Consider the following 22,102-nt stretch of genomic DNA (forward strand, 5'->3'; position numbering starts at 1 on the left):
TCAATATCCTGTAGTAGCAAATGTAATGCTGACTGGACCAGAATGCATATATTTACCCGAAGCTTTGCTTCTCTACTGAAGGATCTTGACTTACATTATCAATACTTTTGTTTAAAAAAGTGCATGTATCAGAAAGATGAGTGTTGCAACTATGTTTTAATAGAATAGGGAACTTCCACGTCAGTCAAACAATCAATATTTCTTAAGTGACTATTATGTGCAAGGTACTCTTCTAAGTGCTAAGGATACAAAGAGAGAGAAAAGACAGTCCTGGCTTAGCTTTCACCATAATGGGTGAGGCAATATGTAAACAAATGTACACAAAGGAAGCTATTTTAAGGATAAATAGGAAATAATTAACAGAGAGAAGGTAATTGAATTAAGAGGAGCTAGGGAAGGCTTCCTATGGAAGGTGGGAATTTAATTGGAATTTAAAGGAAACTAGAGAGTTCAGTAGTTAGAACAAAGGAAAGATAGAGAAAATACTTAAAGATAACATATGGGGGGCAGCTAGATGGCGCAGTGGTTAAGCACCAGCCCTGGATTCAGGAGTACCTGAGTTCAAATCCGGCCTCAGACACTTGACACTTACTAGCTGTGTGACTGTGGGCAAGTCACTTTACCCCCGTTGCCTGCAAAAAAAAAAAATTATAAAAAGATAACATATGAAGTATCTTTTTCATGGATCAGCTAGGAAGCCAGTGTCCTTAGATTGAGGAGTAATTATGAGAGGTGAGTAAGTTGAGCAACCAACTGGGTATTTGAGGGAAAAATCAATATATACATTTAAATCTCCTAATATGAGGTCAAAAGTTGGGAGGAAGAGAAAAATTATAAGCAGGAAATGAGCTCATTGAAGAAGAAGGGAAAGTGTTCTGGGACAATATAGACAATAGCTCTCAGGATTTTAATTGGGTGGTAGATATGAATAGCCTGAACCTCAAATGAAGAGAAACTGCTGAGTAAGGGAAGAAGACAAAAATTCATCTCTACCAATGCAGATTGGCACTTTCTCTACAACTTTTAGTTTTTTTTAATTACCTAGAGCACTGAGAATAAATAATAAAGTATAATAATAGAGTATAATAAAGAGGTGGGACTAACCAAATCTTCCTAATTTCAAGCCCAGCTGTCTATGCTCTATACCATATGCTAACTCTATACTCATCAATACTTCAAATAAATGAGATATAAGATCAGCATTTATTTATTTATTCATTCATCTGTCTAATTTATTTAATTATTCATCTCTTAGTCCATTTATTTATTTATTCACTTATTTGCTTGCTTGTTTATTCATTTATTTATTTTTTTATTTGTTTGTTTGTTTATATTTGTCTTTGCTTGGCAATGAGAATTAAGTGATTTTCCCAGGGTCCCATAGCTAGTAAGTGTCTAGTGTCTGAGGCCATATTTGAACTCAAGTCCTCCTGAATCCTAGAAGATCAGTATTTAGATAACAATTAAAAAGTGATCATTGAGGGGCAGCTAGATGGCGCAGTGGTTAAAGCACTGGCCCTGGAGTCAGGAGTACCTGAGTTCAAATCCGCCTCAGACACTTAACACTTACTAGCTGTGTGACCCTGGGCAAGTCACCTAACCCCATTGCCCTGCAAAAAAAAAAAAAGTGATCATTGGTACATTTTTCCATCAATTACATTATTAGGAAAATCTCAAGTGGGGTTTTGCTGCATAGTGAATGGATATGGTCCAATAAGGACAATGTCTGACATTTTTGCAAGTGGGTAGGAAACAATCCATTATATACCACATTTTATCATAACTATTAAAAAGTTCACTTCTTTGAAGACTATTAGAAGTTACACTTTTTCTATTAAAAAAACACAAAAAAGAAGTTATACTTTTTGTCTACCCATTGTGAAAATAGGAGCTATTATTGAAATCCTTATAAAAGATTTCAAAGTATCATTCTGCTATTGTCGATATTATGATCTTAACTTCTTATATATCCTAAGCACCTTTAGGTCTTGTCATTTTCTCCACTAATGTAAATGTAGAATTTCTAAGACTTCATTATACCCTAAGGTTTGGTTTTCTTTTATGTGACTCTGGATCCCTATTCAGAATAATCATTTTAAACACAGAGATAAAAAAAAAACTTGAATTATAATGGAAATCAATTTCATTGAAAAAGTGTTCTATATATATCTATTTATGACTATATCTATCTATCATTCTATCTATTTTTTCTAAGTTAAAAAGGTCATGGACACCAGGTTAAAAACAAAACAAAACTGGTGGAGCTGTGAAGTGATCCAACCATTCTGGAGAGCAATTTGGAATTATGCCCAAAGGGCGATAAAGCTGTGCATACCCTTTGACCCAGCAATACCACTTTTAGGTCTTTTTCCCAAAGAAATCATGGAAGGGGGAAAGGGACCCACATGTACAAAAGTATTTATAGCTGCTCTTTACGTGGTAGCAAGGAATTGGAAGTTGAGGGGGTGCCCATCAATTGGGGAATGGCTGGACAAGTTGTGGTATATGAATACAATGGAATACTATTGTGCTGTAAGAAATGATGAGCAGGAGGAGTCCAGAGAAACCTGGAGGGTCTTACGTGAGCTAATGATGAGTGAGATGAGCAGAACCAGAAGAACATTGTACACACTATCATCAACATTGAGTGTTGACCTACTGTGATGGACTATATTCTTCTCACCAATGCAATGGTACAGAAGAGTTCCAGGGAACTCATGATAGAAGAGGATCTCCAAATCCAAAAAAAAAAAAAAAAAGAACTGTGGAGTATAGATGCTGATTGAACCATACTATTTCTTTTGTTTTGGGTGCTGGTTTTTTTTTTCTATTTTGAGGTTTTGCATCACTGCTCTGATTTTTTCTCTTGTAACAGGATTAATGCAGAAATAGGATTAATGTTATTATGTATATATATATATACATATGTGTGTGTGTGTATATATATATATATATGGATATGGGTATGATATATAGATATATAGATATAACCTATATCAGATTACCTGCCGTCTAGGGGAGGGGGGAGGGAGGGGAGGGAGGGAGAAAAATCTGAAATTGTAAAGCTTGTATAAACAAAAGTTGAGAACTATCTTTACATGTAATGGAAAAAATAAAATACCTTATATGTAAAAACAACAACAACAAAAAACAAACAAAAACAAAACAAAACCTGAGTTAGATAGTTACACTTGACCCGTGGAAACAAACTAGAAACAATGGATAGAAGTTGCAAAGAAGCAAATTAAGTTTGAGATAAGGCAAAAATGTATTATTTGAGCTACCAAAATGAACAATGAGTTTTCTCAGAAGATACTCTAACTTGGGTATTCCTCAAGAAAAAGCTGAATGACCATTTAGACATATTGTAGAAGGGATTTTTTTAAAAGTATTGGCCAGTTGTGATGGATTCTGAGGTCCCATTTTTTTCTGACTCTGAGAGTCTGTGACTTTAGTAGAATCATTTATAACACTTATTTTCTCTGTTACCAACTCTATGCACTATAGGAACCTTAATTCTGCTTCCCAACCCTGCATCAGCTTGTTCTCACCCTTCTGGTTTCCATGCATGGGTTGTATCCTTGATATTTTACTTTTTTAGACTGTCAGATATAAGCAACATTAAAATTTGTTCTAGTCACAGTATAGTGGATATTGTATTGACCTTTTAATCAAGAAGATCTGAGTTCAAGTCCTATTTCTGACACAAACTGGCTGTGGTGAGCCTCCTCAAGTTGCTCAGCATCTTAGTGCTTCAGCCTCATATCTAAGACTATAACTAGAAAAGAACTTGCCATATTACATTGGTGAGGAAAATTCTTCACTGTCAGTTCACTACAAACAGGATGTTCCACCCCCTCAGGCAGGAAAAAAAAAGCATATCTGTTTGAAAGCTGCATATAATGTATGCATGATGGATTGACTCTCTTATTAGCTCTTTGTCACCATATTCTGAAATCACCATCACTATTGATACCAGTACTAATCTTCTTTGTCATGTCTAATTTTCACCTTACTTTTCTCATCTCTTCTCTCAGAGGGTACTTCCTCCATACACCTTTACTTCCATGTGAGAAATCTGATCTTTTCTAGATGCCATTACCAGGCAATTGTGTTTTTCCTTCTTAGATGTTAAAAAGTAAGCATAGTGGAAAAAGAAAAAGTAAGTGTAGATGTACACTTCAAGTTTTCTTCCCATCTTAGGTTTTTTGTTTTGTTATTTATGTTTTTGGGTTTTTTTGGTGGGGGAGGTGGTGGAGAGGAGTGGTTGGCTGATTAGGGAATGGTTCTTCACTAAATAGAGATAGAAGGATAGACTACATAATGCACATAATATATGTGAGTTGATTTACTGAGACAATTTAAGACTACACTATGGGCAACTAGGTGGTGCAGTGGATAGAATGCCAGACCTGAAGTTAGGAAGACCTGAATTCAAATTTATTCTCAGATGCTGACCAGGTGTGTGACCCTGGGAAACTGACTTAACTCTGCCTCAGTTTGCTCATCTGTAAAAGGAGCTGGAAAAGGGGGCAGATAGGTGGCGCGGTAGATAAAGCACAGGCCCTGGATTCAGGAGTACCTGAGTTCAAATGTGGCCTCAGACACTTGACACTTACTAGCAGTCAGATTTCAGAGAAGCCTTGAAGGACTTACATGAACTGTTGCTGAGTGAGATGTGCAATGCGCAGACCCAGGAGAACATTGTACACAATATCAACAACATTGTGTGTGTTGATCAACTGTGAGAGATTTGACTCTTCTCAGATAGTTCCAAAGGACTCATGATAGAAAATGCTCTCCAAATCCAGAAAAATTAACTATGGAATCTAGATGCAGATTGAGCCATACTATTTATATATTTTTTTGTTTTTCTTTTTTGAGGTTTTTCCTTTTTGCTCTGATTCTTCTTTCACAGCATGACAAATGCAGAAATATTTTAATGTGATTGCACATATATAACCTATATCAGTTTGATTGCTGTCTTGGTGGGGGGAGGGAGAAAAATTTGAAACTGGAAATCTTATAAAAACAAATGTTGAAAACTATCTCTACATGTAACTGGAAATCATAAAATACTTTTATGAAAAAAATTAATTAAAAAACATGAAGTAGTCACTTCCTGAGACTTGATATATGGGTGAAATCAAAGAACTAAAGCTATGGCAATCATGAAAACCATTCATTTTTATTATTTTGATTTTACTAATAGAATAATTAAAATTTAACAGATGTTCAAAAATAATACTTAATGATGATCAAATTAGATCTGGATAGCATCCTAAAACTAATTATGGAATAAAGAAAATGCATGTCCTCCACAGTCCTACTAGGGGATTCAAGAGAATAAATCCCTCCATCTTATTTCCTTTGGCCTAAACCCTGATTAAAGTAAGAGCCAGAATGTCACCAAGGTTTTAAGAATAATATATGTAGAAGAAAGTTCCAAAGGACTCATGATGGAAAAGGCTTTCCAAATCAAGAAAGAAAAAAAAAAGGAACTGTGGGATATGGATGCTGATTGAACCATACTATTTCTTTTGGTTTTGGTGCTGTTGTTTCTCTTTTTTTGAGGTTTTTCCTTTTTGCTCTGATTCTTCTCTTATAACATGACTAATACAGAAATATGTTTAATGTGTTTTTACATATATAATCTATATCAGATTACTTGTCTTGGGGAGGAGGGGAGGGGAGAGGGAAGGAGAAAAAATTGAAATTGGAAATCTTATATAAACAAATGTTGAAAACTATCTCTACATGTAACTGGATAATAATAAAATACTTTTATTAAAATAATATATGTAGAGATGATTTTGTTTTATAGCTACACTACCATTGAATGTTCCAAAGGGATCTTGTTACACTGGCAGTCCCACAGAGGCTACCATATGGAGGGCACCCACAGTTTCCTTAGGCTAGATGGCTTGAATGCATAAATTTAACAGTGGGAATAGAAGAAGGGTTTTCTTGTTTCTGAATCTTTCTTCTTCTTCTGGGCAGTGAGGGTTAAGTGACTTTCCCAGGGTCACAAATTTATTAAGTGTCTAGTGTCTGAGACTGGATTTGAAGTCAGTTCCTCTTGAATCTAGGGCTGGTGCTTTATTCACTGAGCCACCTAGCTGCCCCACTCCTTCCTGAATCATTCTCTTATTTTTAGTGCCTTCTCACTGGTAGAAGGTGGAAATGAGCACGTGGAGGAATATTTATGGACAAGCTATTAAATTAACATAATTGAATTTTCTTCAGGGTTCTCAGAGACTAAAGAGTGATCATATCAATGAAACCAACATAATAGTCTTTTTTGACATACCCACTAATCCACCATCCCCTTCCAAATAGAATCCCTAACTTTTTTTTTTCAGGCAATGGGGGTTAAGTGACTTGCCCAGGGTCACACAGCTAGTAAGTGTCAAGTGTCTGAGGCCAGATTTGAGCTCAGGTACTCCTGAATCCAGGGCCGGTGTTTTAACCACTGTGCCATCTAGCTGCCCTCCTGGGCTACCACTTTCTAACAAAAATTAATTCCAAAATCATATGTGTGTGTTTGTGTGTATGTATACGCATATATACTATCATAAACATATATAACAACATGTATGTGTATTTGTGTATATGTGTATGTATTTGTGTGTATGTGTGTATGTGTGTGTGTATCCAACATGTTGAAGCAATAGCCATACAATAAGCAACAAAGTATAACAAGTATCCTTTATGTTGGTTGTACATATGGTTTTAATCTTACATTTTGTTATGAAGTGGTATTTCAGGGTTTTTTCCATATATATACCAAAAGCATATTTTCTACTGCCTTTTTTATTATTCCTATGCCCCACCCAAGTACCTATCTCTATTATTTGGAGCATTTGATAAATAAATTTTAGTTACTTAGTTCCACTTTCTTCTAACTGCAATCCCCTTTCACTTTGTCTAAGCACCTGTGTCTAACTTTCTTCTCCTTACTATTCTATTAGTCTTCGCTTTCTCCAACCTGTACCCTGTGATGACCGCTTCTGTGCTCTCCACTGCCCCCTGTTCTGTCTCTCTGTGACTTGCCCAGGGTCACAGAGCTAGTAAGTGGCAAGTGTCTGAGGCCGGATTTGAACTCAGGTACTCCTGAATCCAGGGCCGGTGCTTAACCACTGCGCCATCTAGCTGCCCCCACATATTGCTTTAAAAGAGATCCTAGAGGCTTATGAGGCTGAACTTCGAGGACCACAGTTTTGCCATGTAAAATAAAGAACATTCCATATAAGTCCCATGACTCACAAGTCCATAATCTTCTTCAAAAAAACAAGGAAAATAAATGTCGGTGGTCTGTTTTCCTCGAATTGTCTCTGATTGCCATGAAATTCTAAATACTAATAACCGTACAATATATCAGAAAGGGAACATAAATGGATAAAGAATGATCCCTTTTTTGATAAAATACTTTATAGAGTATTTTAGCACATCATTTCCTAGTGGTAGTGAGCAATTGGCAGCTTTGGTTATAATAGGATCTCAAGCACCAAATATATATTTAAGTAGAAACAGTCTAAACATATAAATTTAATCTTTTCCAGTCACTATTGGCTGGCATGTAAAGTAGCAATTGATGCTAACTGACAAACATCAGATAATACACCTTTCACTGTGTTTTATGTTTTGATTCTGAAACTAAAATTGAAATAATGGGAATGCATGCCTCAACAAATTCAGATGAATATTTATTCTTCTGTCTCTGACCATTTTATAAACTGTCTCTCTCATATCCCCTGGAGCTTAGACACTGGTGGGGAAAGACTGCTGACTTTAAGGGTTAGCATTCTCCAGGGCAAATTCATCAGGATTTTGACTCTTTTCCCCCCTTCAGGATTCAGCTCTTCAATTGAGTTGATTAACTGGATGGAAGTTGTGAAGAGATCCCCTCTGGCATGTGATTCTTCTTGGTAGGAGAAAGGAAGAGACAGTTGATGCAGTCGAAGTCAAATATCCTCAGTGTTAACCATATTCTGGTTCTACAATCCAGAAGGTTATGATATCTTTCAACCAGTTATTCAAATTAATTCAATAGAATAAACATTCATTTGTGAAAGATAACATGGTGGGTACTTGCTATCCAAAGGGAGAAATGGAGTACAACTACACAAAAATTATATGATGGATAGATATAGATACATAGATATAGATGGCTACATAGTCTTCTATAGAATAAAGTGGATGAAAAAACATGTCCATATTATTCTCATTTTAAAAAATCAAAGATACGCCCTTGTAAATGTTTAGTTCATTGATATTTTATAAAGATTAACAAGCACATACCACATGTTGGTTCTAATTAGGAAGGGAGCCTGAGCAGTGAAGAAAGTGCTGGCCCTGGAATCAGGAAGGTGTGAGTTAAAATATTTTTTTTTTATCACTCACTGGATGCGTGACTCTGGAGAAGTCATTTAGACCAGTTCTCTCATTTGTAAAATAGGGCTAAATAATAGCATTTACCTCCTAGGGTGGTTGTGAGGATCAAATGAGATAAAATTGTAAAGCATTTTTCATATCTTAAAGTAGTATATAAATGTGAGTTATCATTATTATTAAGTACTGTGTGATAGGATTTTCTGCGTGCATATATTTATATATGTGAAAATATATATTTATATATATGTATTGTAAAAAATAATTATTAACTAGCTAATCTAATCTGGAAAATTATATAATTGGACTTGTGAAAAATTATAAGTTTAGAAAAATTATAATTGGGCCATATGTCCCTTCATGGTCACCATTCAAATGTAGAAATATTTTAACATTGCTGGGCCTAATTGGGGGGGGGGGGGCCTAATCTGTGGATGAATAATCTGGGGACTGTTGACTGTTTGGCTATCTGACAGCTATTTAGTATGGGCCATTTAAAAAGTTCCACCACATTGCTCATTCCCAAAATTGATAAGCTAACGATTAAGAAGTCTCTTAACTAAATAATCAAAGAGTTTATTTATGAGATACTATTTAAACATAAAAATACAGGGAAATAAAATGTACAACCTGACTGAGTTTGGGCGTCTCTTTCCACCTGCTGTGCCTGGAACATTTTTAATACAATAAGGGCCTTTGCCACCTCTTGCCTTAGGGTATGTTCCACTTTCATTGCTCAGCCACTTTCTTCTAACTGCAATCCCCTTTCACTTTGTCTAAGCACCTGTGTCTAACTTTCTTCTCCTTACTATTCTATTAGTCTTCGCTTTCTCCAACCTGTACCCTGTGATGACCGCTTCTGTGCTCTCCACTGCCTCCTGTTCTGTCTCTCTGCTCTGTCAATCTTGTCCTTCGGCCTCATTTTTCTGTTCCCCTTTCTTCTTGTCTGCCAGCCTCCCTATCTTGTCCTTTGGCCTCTCTATTCTTCTAATCTTGTCAGTCCCCCTGAGTCTAGTCCTTCAGCCTCCATTCAATCTTGTCCCCCGGCTCCCCTTTAATCTACCTCCCAGGTCTCTCTATATATCTTTCTTTTCTCCACTCAAACCTCGGAGCTTTTTTTTTGCCCTGCCCCCACAGACCTCAAGCTAATCCACCATCCAGGGCTGCAGCTGGGGCTAGGGGAATGCTTGAGCATCACATGCCTCAGCACAGGCTATGCCAGAGCCCAGCCTGGATAAGCCCAGGATGTCTGGGATAGCTCTGCTCAGGTCAGAGGGAGCTGGGGGCTTTCTCCCTGCAGCTGTCTGACCTGGTGTCTCATACAGCCCACAGGGCTTTTGGGCTCAGCTGAAGCAGAGGGGGAGGGGCATCAGCTCCTCCCACACAGAAGAGACCCTGAGGGCCTAAGGCTTTCTAATCTCAGCCCAAAGGTAGGGTCCCCAAATCAAAATAAATTTCCACGGTATATATGCATAGTCATCCTTTTCTAATCCATCTTTTTACCAAAAATCAATGAGGTTAAGGATTTCTTTGCTTTTGTTCACTCCCTTCAGTTATGTCTGACTCTTCATGATCTCATTTGGGGTTTTCTTAGCGGAAATGCTGGAGTAGTTTGCCATTTTCTTTTCCAGCTGATTTTGCAGATGAGATACTGAGGCAAATGGGGATAAGTGATTTTTCAGGGTCACACAACTAGTAAATGTCTGATGACAGATTTGAACTCAGGTGTTTCTGACTTCAGGACCTGTACTCCACTGCACCACATAGCTGGAGCAGGTCCCCAAACTCTTATTGCAGTTTTAATTTGAATTTAAAAATGCACTAAGACTTTAGGGATATACCACGCTGACTTTGTTTTCCAGAACTTATGGAGTTCCTCAGAGATTTATCTACCTCCTCAGGTGCGTTTATCTACCACATGCAACAAATGTCTTATACTTTACTCATCCTTCATAACATTTAAAATATATACTTATCAGCAAAAAAGATCAGCCCTTCAAAAAGAAAAAGATTGTTTAGGCTTGTTTAGCATCCTAAGCATCTCCTAACAGAGAAGTCTAGCATAAAACCAACAAAAAGCCGGACAAGAGAGCTGTGAGAATAAACATCAATTCCCAGTATGAAACACGGCACAATGTACCACTTAGGGCACGCATGCTCACTAGGGCATGGCATTTGGAAGAGATTTTGTTTCTGAAATGTATAGCTCTGAAAATATCCTATAGTAACTTTTCCCACTGTCAAGCACTAAAATTGTAAATTGAATCAACTCTCTTTTAAACTTAATCATGGCTTGGTAATTTAATGATAATCTTGGTATTACTGCATTGCTTTTTTACATAGACCATTCACAGACTAAGAATCAATCAGCAAACATTTATTAAGCATTTTTGATCTGCAGGGCACTTTTCCAGAAGGCAGGACCACAAGGACAAAATGAAACTGTTCCCACCCTTAATGGACTTATCTATTAAGGGAGACATGTGCCCCTATAAGTTTATATGCAATACGTATATAAACCAAATACATTAAGGAAGTTTTGGAGAGGGGGTAGGTCTTCATACCTGGAAGGAGCAGGAAAAGCTTCATGTAGGAGGTAGCATTTGAACTGAGCTTTGAAGGAAACTAAGGATGCAAAAACTAGGATATGAAAAAAACTAGGGAGGGATTATTACTAAGGAAGTACATTCCCAGGCAGAAGGATAGCCTTTGCAAAGGCCTAGAGACAATAGATGGAGTGTTGTGTATGAATAGCATGAAGATCTATTTAGTTGGATGTACACAGCATGTATGAAGAGGAGTTATATAATAAACCTGGGAAGTAGGTTGAAACCAGGTAATAAAGGGCTTTTAAATGTCAACTTGAAGAGTTTGTATTTTCTCTTTGAGTCAGTTGGGAGTTACTGGATCTTACTAAGTGAGGGAGTGACCTTGGAAGGCCAACATATTAAGAATGTCACTTTGGCAGCTGTGTGGAGGATGGATTGGAGTCTATGAAGTCCTGAACTTTCAGGGCCAATGATAGAGGACTTTAATTCCTCAAAAAGAACTTGATTGATAGAATGTGATAAGAAAGTTGAAATGAAATGAGTTGTCTCCTAGCTTTGTCCCTATCCCCAAAAGAAAACATCCAGTAATTAAGAACAATTATAAGTATCAATCTTTTTTTGGTTAATTGTTGTAAAGTAGATAAAGGAGAATTATATCTTCTATTTAAAAATCTGTGATGCTCACATTCATGATTAATCTGACCCCTAATTGTAGCTCTCTCAGATGTCCATATTCACAAAGTCAGCCTTTTTATTTGACACTGGCTATAAAAATGACTAACACAAAAAACTTAAAAGGACTTGGGGAAAAAAAAAAAAAAACAACAACGAACAAACAAATACTACCTGGTGAGCTAGCATGTGTTTTTTAAAAGCCCTTCAAGAGCACAACCTTAAAGGGGTGTTTGATTAAAATAATTTACTTTTCCTTCAATACATTTCCACATAGAAAAAGGTGGTATGAGTGTATTGTAAAAGACATCTAAAAACTGGTCTCTTTTTTGTTTTTCCCAGCTGTGGTTTCCAGCCCCCACTCTTCTTTTCAGCTATTTTTAAAATCAGATGTACATAAAATGAAAATTCTTTTTTTCCCCTCTGCCCACCCTATTCTAGTAGCTATTTGCCTCCCACATTGCCTGTTTTGAACCATTATTAGTGTGAATGTTTGAAGTACAATCCCTTGCCTCTCTGTACCTCTCTTATTAGATGCATATTCTTGCCTAAGTCTTCACATATATTTCCCTTTCACAGAGTAACCCATAACCTCCCAGCAAAATAAATGAGAAGTTTTCTCAATTTTTATCTACTATCAGGAAGCTGCTTTTGAATGGCAATGAGTTAAAGCCAGGGAGTTAGCTTTACTTTAACACTGAGGAGGATGGATAGGTGCCTGACTTAATAAAGCAGTTATCATAAATGGGATATCTTAAAGAAATGATGAATTCAGTTATATTATCAACTTGTTCTCCCTTAATTTCAAAATCTGTATAGCACCATAAGAAAAAGTAAAGCAAAGGCAGTCATATATCACATGTTCATAAGATGGTTTACATTTAAAATTTCAAAATTTAATTTTCAAAACTTAAGTTTTATTTTTCTAGACTTTTTATAAAGGCTAGGTATAATTCTTTTAAAAATAATGAAGGAAAATATCTAAATACCTAAAATACCTTAAATGATAATCTCTGAAATAAAAATATAAACCCTAATTTTAATAAATGCAATTGGTCATAAAATTAACGAACATATCCTAAACGTGTTCAGGACACACATGTCTGTGTGTTCAGAGCACTATGTTTGGTGCTCAAAAGAAACAGATTTTATGTAACCCACAGTCCTTGTCATTCTAATGTTCGTAATCAAAGGACAGTATACATTAATGAATTTTTCACGAATTTGTGTGTCATCCTTGCGCAGGGGCCATGCTAATCTTCTCTGTATCGTTCCAATTTTAGTATATGTGCTGCCGAAGCGAGCACCATTAATGACTTTTTAAACTAAAAATACTTGAAAAATAAAAGTACCATATGTCACCTTTTTAAAAAATGAAATTACTCTTCTGACTATTTAAAAATTTCGAGTGATTTGAGGTGACATATATTATAGTTCAAAAGATGTAATTTAAAATGTAAATTCAAAATTTTATTCACTTAATTTCAATCTTGAATAAACATATATGTATATGTTCAAAACATTCTTATTGAGTTGTATGCTTCAATTTTTACATAGCATAATTTTTACATTTTTGAAGAGATTTGTTTTGCCAAATTTTCTGCAAAGTGTGATTCCTTATGATCTATGACTCATTTATGTATACTAGCATCAAGAAGGTGTTGGGCCAAATTTCCACCTCCATTTCTTACACACAGCTCTTATAGATATCCATTAATGTTCCCAAGAATAATACTTTTCCTGCATTACATATATGGTAGATCTTTCCCTGATATTTCTTTCTCTCCATCTTTCTCCACAACAGGTTCAATTATCTAGTCCCCATTCAAACTAGATCATTTTCAAAATCCCTCCCACAGAATCATCATTTTTTTTAAGCAGTAGAAATCATATTCAACTGAAACTAGTTTGGTCTCAGTATAGGGGTAGGAGTGGGGAGAGTAGGAAAATACTTCAACATTCCCAACAGTAAGTTCTACTTGGAAAACTACAACATTCGTTTCTACAAAAGAAATGGAAGGTCATTTTGGTGGGGGAGGTAGTGGGGGCATGGTGTGTGTGTGTGTGTGTGTGTGTGTGTGTGTGTGTGTGTGTGTGTGTGTGTGTATGTTTGTGCATGTGTGCAGGCTCTAAAGGTCAAAAGGTTCAGCTTTCTTTTTCTACATTTGAGAGTATATGTTTGTACTATATGTATCTTTATCTTTTATCTTATTTGATAAAGAACATAAATGAAAGTTGTATAATTTTGATTCATTTAGTGTGAGTTCTACAAGGGATTTGCTCATTAATAACTCTTCATTCTCTCAACAGAGGAGTTCTTCAGGGACTTCACAACTTCTTCTGTTGAAGCAGTAATATCATGAATCACCACATCAAGGACAGATCGTACTACACTAATTTTGTTTCTTTTTTCTTTTTTTTTTAAGATTACTAAAATGATGGGGCAGCTACGTGGCACAGTGGCTAGAGTGCTGGGCCTGAGTTCAAATCTGCCTTCAGACACTTACTAGATGTGTGACCCTGGGAAAGTTGCTCAACCCTGTTTGCCTCAGTTCTTCATCTGTAAAATGAGCTTGATAAGGAAATGGCAAGCCACTCCAATATCTTTGACAAGAAAATGACAAAAGAGTCAAACATAACTGAAATGACAAAACAATAACTAAACTTATGGATAAGCAGAATTCTATAGATACCATTCATATAGACTTGGGCAAAATATTAAGTATGTAAGGATATGCATCTGTAAATACTGATGTTTTGTTTTTGTTTATTTATAATTTTATCCCCCCCCCCCCAATTACATGTACAAACAATTTTAACATCCATTTAAGAATCTTTGTATTCTAAATTTTCTTCCTTCCTTCCTCCTTCCCCAACCCCCATATTTAGGAAGGCAAGCATTTCAATATGTTATAAATGTTTAGTCATGCAAAACATTTCAATATTAGTCAGGTTGTGAAAGAAAAAAGGCAAAAAATAACTAAGGAAAAATTAAGTTAAAAAAATATGCTTAGGGGCAGCTAGGTGGCACAGTGGATAGAGCACTGGCCCTGGAGTAAAGAGTACCTGAGTTCAGATCCAGCCTCAGAAACTTAACACTTACTAGCTGTGTGACCCTGGGCAAGTCACTTAACCCCAATTGTCTCACTAAAAAAAACAAACAAAAAATATGCTTGAATTTGTATTCAGACACCATCAGTTCTTTCTCTCAGGATGGATAGTATTTTTTACATCAGTCCTTTAAAGTTGTTTTAGAACATTAAATTGCTGACAATAGACAAGTCATTCATAGCTTACAGTATTATTGTTTCTTTGTACACAGTACATTTCACTTTGTATCAGCTTGTGTAAATCCGTCCTGATTTTTCTGAGAGCATCTTGCTCATCATTTCTTATAGTATAATAGTGCTCCATTATAATCATATAACACAGTTTGTTTAGTCATTTCCCAATTGATGGCCATCCACTCAATTTCAAATTCAAGCTGTGATAAAAAAAGAAAATTTTATATAGGTCCTTTAAGTTTTTGGTTTTTTATCTCTTTTTGGATACCAACATAGTATTGGTATTTTGAGATCAAAGAGTATGCATGGTTTTATAGCCCTTTGGCCATAGTTCCAAATTGTTCTACAGAATGTTTGATTTAGTTTACATCTCCACCAAGAGTGCATTAATCTATCATTTTCCCGCATCCCCTACATTTGTCATTATCCTCTTCTGTCATATTATCCAATCCAAGAGGTATGAGATAGTATGCCAGAATTCTTCTGTCTTGCATCTTTCTAATTAATAGTGAGTTAGAACATTTTTTCATATGGCTATAGATACTGTGGTAAAAATTATTTGGGGTAAAGATTAATATTCCTATTTTTAGCTAACTCATCTGGGAGGGGCCACACCTGGCCCACCTGGAGATTATGAAGGCAGCTTTTTGAAGGACCTCCCCTTTTAGAGGAGGGGAGACTGAACGCTCCTGGAAGGGAGGTGGACCCTTGAGCTGGTGGCATGTGTTTGTTGCTCTGTCTCAGGCAACTGCTGTCTCTGAGTGAGCAACCTTAGACTGTCAGGCTGTTCAGTTGTTTGGTGAGTTACTTACAGAAAACCCTAAATTCCTTTGAACTAGCTAAATTGCAAAGGGTCTGGGTTAAGCTTAGAGTTAAGCATATCTATCTGTTTTCCATTTTCCTAGTTACTTATCTTTGATTTTTTGTTAGTTTCACCTTTTTTGTTTAATTAATTTCCAAGTAATAAAATATGACCCTTTTGTGAACTAAAGCTTAGAGGCTCCTTTCTTATTGGCCTGGGAGAAATATCTAAAAAAGGGCTGTTCAGAGGGGAGGGTTAAACCTTAAAGGACCCTCATATTTCCAGGACTCCAATATTAAGGCGAGTTACCCAAATAATGCACAGTATATAAAATTTTGGCCCTCACAATAGCTTTATTTAATCTGAAAGATATTCATATCTTTTGATCATTTATCATTTGGGGAATAATTCTTATTTTAATAAATTTGACTCAGTTTTCTGTGTTTGATAAATGAGACCTTGATCAGAAAAACTTGCTTCAAAATTTTTTCACCATTAGTATTGATAACTATACTTCCCTCCATCCTATTTCCCCATGCCATTTATTTTATTCTCTATCTCCTTTCACCCTGACCCTCCTCAAAAGTTTCTGGGGGAGCTAGGTGGCACACTGGATAAAGCACTGGCCCTGAAATCAGAAGGACCTGAGTTCAAATCTGGCCTAAGACAGTTGAAACTTACTAGCTGTGTGACCCTGGGTAAGTCACTTAACCCTCATTGCCCCACCAAAAAATAAATAAATGAAAATAAAATGTTTTGCTTCTGACTGTCCCCTCCCTCAATCTTCCCTCCCTTCTATCACTTCCCCATGCCCTTATCTTTTTCCCCTCCTACTTCTCAGTGCTGTAAGATAGATTTCCATACACAACTAGGTGTGTTTGTTATTGCCTCTTTGAGCCAATTCTGATGAAAGTAAGGTTCACTTACTCCCCTATACCTCCCCCATCTATCCCACCCATTGTATAAGCTTTTTCTTGCTTCTTTTTTTGTGAGATACTTTACCACATTCCACTCCTCCTTTTTACTTCATCCCAGTGAATTCCTCTCTCACCCCTTAATTTTATTTTTTTTAAATATCATCCCTTCTTATTCAACTCACACCATCCCACTGCCATAATAATGAGAAAATTCTTATGAGTTACAAGTATCATCTTCCCATGTATAAATGTAAGCAGATTAACCTTTTAATATCCTATATGGTTTCTTTTTCCTGTTTACATTTTTATGCTTCTCTTGAATCTTGTATTCGAAAGTCATTTTTTTTTAATTTAGCTCAGGTCTTTCCATCAAGAATGCCTGGAACTCTTCTCTTTCTTTGAATGCTATTTCCCTGCCCTGAAGGATTATACTCAGTTTTTCTGGATAGGTGATTCTTGGTTGTAATCCCAGTTTCTTTGCCCTCCAGAATATCATATTCTAATCCCTCCAATCCTTTAATGTAGAAGCTGCTAAATTTTGTAATACCATGACTATGGCTCCAACATTTTTGAATTGTTTCTTTTTTCTTGCTTGTAATATTTTCTCCTTATCCTGGGAGCTCTGAAAATTGGCTATTATATTCCTGGGTGTTTTCATTTTGGGATTTCTTTCAGGATGTGATAGGTGGATTCTTTCAACTTCTATTTTACCTTCTGGTTCTAGAATATCAGGACAATTTTCCCTGACAATTTCTTGGAAAATGATGTCTAGGCTTTTTATTGATGATGGTTTTCAGGTAGTTCAATAATTTTCAAATCATCTCTTCTGGATCTATGTTGCAGATCAGTTGTTTTTCCAATGAAATACTTCACATTGCCTTCTATTCTTTCATTCTTTTGGTTTTGCTTTATTGTTTCTCAATTTCTCATAAAGTCATTTGCTCAGTCCTAATTTTTAAGGAGTTATTTTCTTCAGTGAGCTTTAGTTCCTCCTTTTCCATGTGACCAATTCAGCTTTTCAAGACATTCTTTTTCTCATTGGCCTTTTGTACCTCTTTTACCATTTGGCCTAATCTGTTTTTTAAGTTGTTATTTTCTTCAGTTGTGTGTGTGTGTGTGTGTGTGTGTGTGTGTGTCTACAAAGCTATTCACTTTTTCCAATGATTTTCTTACATCACTCTAATTTCTCTTTCCCTTTGTTTCTCTACCTCTATTACTTTATTTTCAAAGTCCTTTTTCAGAGTTTCTGTGGCCTGAAACCAATGAATATTTTTCTTGGAAACTTTGGAAGTAGGAGCTTTGGCTTTGTTATCTTCTCCTGAGAGTGTATTTTGATCTTCCTTATCAACATAGAAACTTTCTATGGTCATTTTTTTTCCTGTTTGATTATCTTCCCAGTCTATTTTTTAACTTTTAACTCTGTTAAAGTGGGACATTGCTTCTGGGAGGAGGGCACATTGTCCCAAGCTTAAGGGGGTTTGTGCAGCTCTTTTCAGAGATACTTCTAGAGATTTACAAGTTCTCAGTTCTTCCAAGGTGGTATGATTTAAGGAGAGATATGTTTACTACCGTCCTGGCCTGTGCTCTGGTCTGCAAGTAACCACAGGCCTGCTTTTCTGCCCTTTAACTATAAGGAGCATCAAGCTCCACTGTTGCTGCAAACTATGCTGAGCTAGTACTCCTCCTTGGCCTGGGACTGCTATCCCAGACTGTGATCTGGATATGATTATGGGAAAAACAAAAAAGTTCTGCCTCAGTGCTAGCAAAAAGACCACTGTGATCTCCTTTTGGCCAATTGTCAATCCTCTTGCCCTCTGTGGGCTTATTTCCTGAAGCAGTTGTTGTTGCTGCTGATTCAATGGATTCCAAGGCCTGCTTCTGATTTGTTGGGGCTGGGGCTGTGCTGGTGAGGCCTGTGTTGGACTGTGCTCCACTCTCATGCTGGTGTGACAGACCTTTCCTGCTGTCCTTCTAAGTTTCCTTTGGCTAGAAAATTATTTCACCCTGTCCTTTCCTGGGTTCTCCTACTCCAGGAATTGTCTTATGGCATTATTTAAAGGTATTTAGAAGAGGCTTGGGGAAATCTCAGAGAAGTTATAGCCTTTTCTGTGCATTTTTGGCTGTGCCTCCTACATACTGATGTTTTGCTTTTGCCCATATAGATAATGTATACCCACATGGGACTGTCTGGATAGGTCTCATAGGTGGGAAAGAATAGGTATCTCTAATGTCTCCTTTTCCCCACTTGAAGTAGTGATAGAGCAGGGATGGATTTAGGCACAAAATACAAGAGTTATACATGACCTCTTTGGCTTTGTCTGGAATGGAGAACAATTTCTAAGATACAGTCTCTATATTCAAGAAAGTGAGCATAAGCATGTATTTTTTTTGGCTTCAGAGGAAGAGCACACTAAGACTTTGATCAAAAAAAGTAACAAGAATCTGGTAACAAAAAGTTATCTCCACTGGATTTACTTTGTGTAGTAAAGGCCATACTTTAACAAAATTATAATCAAATTGAAGAGTATTTAAATAAATAAAATGAAATGGAGAAGTAGTTGTATGACTCATCATGAAATGATTAAGAGTCAACAATATGGAAAGATGATGGCTGAAGACAAGAGAAAATAAAATCTGAACCATAAAAACCTTAGCTTTAACAAAGAAATAGTAAGGATTTAAAATTAAAAGAAAAAAGCTTTAGATAAATTTGTACATGACAGTTATACAGTAGACTAAAAAAGGAAACTTTGAATCCATATGCTTAAGTTTTGTGGAAGAAACCATTCCAAAACTTATTCCTAGTTTCTGCTGTCAGATATGGAACACTGGGCTTGAAGGACCACAGATCTGACTCAGTCTGGAAGGTTTACCTTCTGTGATTAATTGAGGGTGAAAGGAGCATAGAAAAACAAGGTCAAGAAAGCATGGATTTGGCAGGTTGTCCTGAAACAAATCATATAAATCATTCATCTTTTAAATTTTATCAAGAAGCCAATGTAGAGGCAATAAAGGATTCTGAAGAGATGAATTGGAGATTGTTTGGGGCTTTGCACTTTGTTTAGCCTGTTTTGTTTGTTTTGTTTTGTTTTTGGCTCCTCTGAAATTTGTTTCATAGTGACTTTTCCAAGGCAAATATTTCAAGTGGTTAAGACATTAAGAAGTATAGGAAGTGGGGCAGCTAGGTGGCACAGTGGATAGAGCACCGTCCTTGGAGTCAGGAGGACCTGAGTTCAAATTTGACTTCAGACACTTAACACTTACTAGCTGTGTGACCCTAAGCAAGTCATTTAACCCTAATTGCCTCACAAAAAAACAAAACAAAAACAAGAAGTATATGAAGTTATTCACTTAATTGTACAGAAACATTTTTATATTAAACATGTCTTTCCCTTACTTAAGCACATATTTTATGTAGCAATGATTTCTTTCACAAGAGCACAAAAAGATGCATCAATTATTGTGACATGCCCTAATGCAAGGGGCATGTCACTATGTGGAGTACTTTATGCCATGCATTATTTAGATGAACAGTTTTGGAAATAAACTAAATATGGCTTCACAGGAAAGGGACAATGTGGGATTTAATCGGATTTCCCACCAGGTAGCAATGTCAGAAAGGGGGGAAATAATACTACATTCACTGAAAGCCTATATTAGGGAAGCCTCTTGTGCCAAAAGATCTATTCTCTAATCATTGGTTCTCTAGCAATCTAAAATATTTTTATGCCAAATAAAACACAGTTTGATAAGTTTTGCTTTTTTCATGCCTAGTTGAATTGGTAGCTTATAAGAATCCAAAGCTGTGATTACCCTTTCTAGGGGAGACTCCTGTATTATATGGTATTTTTTGGTATTTCTAATCTTCCTGCTATTTTTAATCTCCTTGCTATTTTCAAGCCCTTTTTGTAATTCAAATATTTTCTCACCATATCACAAAGAAAAGTGAAAATAAAAAATAAAAGTAAAAAGGGGAATAGAATATTCAAGTTCAAGTACCACAAGGGTAAGCATGATGTCAATCTTTGCTTGTGTGAATAGCCAGAATAAAGTACTTAAGAGACCCATTTGAAAGTTTAAAGGGACAGATATGTGGAAATAGGGAAAAAAAATTCTAACACAACTTGAAGATCAGAAGATTGAGGGGTTCAGCAATCCTGTCTGGCTCACCAAACTGTGATGACTAAAATCTAATGTGTATGTCCTTTCTTGCCCCACCCCCTACCCAGTGTGTGGGGAGAACTAGCTAAGGTTTACTTATAAATTCAGCAACAGTTTAGGTTTTTAAGCATTTATTAAAGTATATTAGAAGTTGAGAAAGAGAGAAAGAGAGCACATGTCTCTGAAAGAATGGAAAATCCCTAACCCAGATCTACATGGGAGAGAGAGAGAAAGCCTGACTCCACCTAGCAGCTCATGCTTCTCAAGTAAGTGACAGAGTCCCAGCCAGTTCTCCCGGAAGCCCTCTGTTCCACAGGAGGTAGGGTGGTCCCCACACACAGCTCCAAGCTATTTGGATGGTAGCATTCAAGTCCATTAATTGAAATGACATACAGGTGGTCTATGAACTTCTAGGGGATGCCAGGATAATCTTAGAAACCTTAGAAAGGTCATCCCATGCTTTCTCACCAGGGTGTAGTGACTGGTTCTTACAAGACAGAAGGGTAAATTGTACTCCTTTTTCTTTTGGTATATAAAAAATGATGCTACATTGGTACAAATGAGTAATACCAATATCCCACCTGTAGGAAATATTTCAGTGCATAGGGCACTGTCCAATAAAGCAGGCCAACTATGAATGTACATGAAATAGATTGTTGATATGAATGTTTTATTATGTGCCAGTTCTGCATCATAACAAAACTGTAAATGAATCTTACCACTTATAGGCAAAGGCTTCATGAGGCTTTTTTGTCAATGATATTTACTCCAACTTAAAAAACAACTTGCTATATTGCAGGGAAAGTGTAAAAAATTTAAACTCAGGTTAGATGAAATAACAGAAAATTTTTTCAATGTAAAAAGGAAAATATAATTAACTTGAGGTATTGACTATTTATGCTTTGCATAAACTCCAGAAGTACTACCTAGTAATGAAATAGCAAAAATGTCATTCTTTCAAATTATTTTGAATAGGAATATTCCTTAGGACAGTTGCAAAGCAGCACTATCGCAGAAGTAGTTTGAGAAAACTATTGGAAACATGAATAAAGACATTGGAAGATTTTATCAATATCTGGCTCATATTTCAGTAGAAAGATTGATCATCATATTGATTGAATAAGTAAAGAAAATCAGGTTAAATCATGGAAAAAGCAAATTAAGGAAACATGGAAAAATGCCTATGTCGGAAAGAAAAATGCATAACCAAACATGGGATAGAGAGTATAAAGCCTAAAATTCAAAGGCAAAATGGATAATTTTGATTATAAAAATACAAAAGTTTTCCACAAATTCCTCCAAAAATAAGATTATAAGGGGAAAGAA

The 22,102-nt window shown here is 36.2% G+C and overlaps 1 protein-coding gene and 1 non-coding gene across 2 annotated transcripts in view; both read right to left on the reverse strand.

The window, feature by feature from the left end:
- LOC122750624 (probable small intestine urate exporter) overlaps window positions 1-22,102 on the reverse strand; it is a 273,683-nt gene that overhangs the window by 234,250 nt on the left and 17,331 nt on the right. The window lies entirely within an intron of this gene.
- LOC122752087 lies at window positions 12,813-12,919 on the reverse strand. Its single transcript, XR_006355888.1, has one exon. It is a non-coding gene; the product is annotated as a U6 spliceosomal RNA (small nuclear RNA).

This window comes from Dromiciops gliroides, chromosome 3 (genome assembly GCF_019393635.1).
Source record: "Dromiciops gliroides isolate mDroGli1 chromosome 3, mDroGli1.pri, whole genome shotgun sequence".
In the NCBI taxonomy this organism is placed as follows: Eukaryota; Metazoa; Chordata; class Mammalia; order Microbiotheria; family Microbiotheriidae; genus Dromiciops; species Dromiciops gliroides.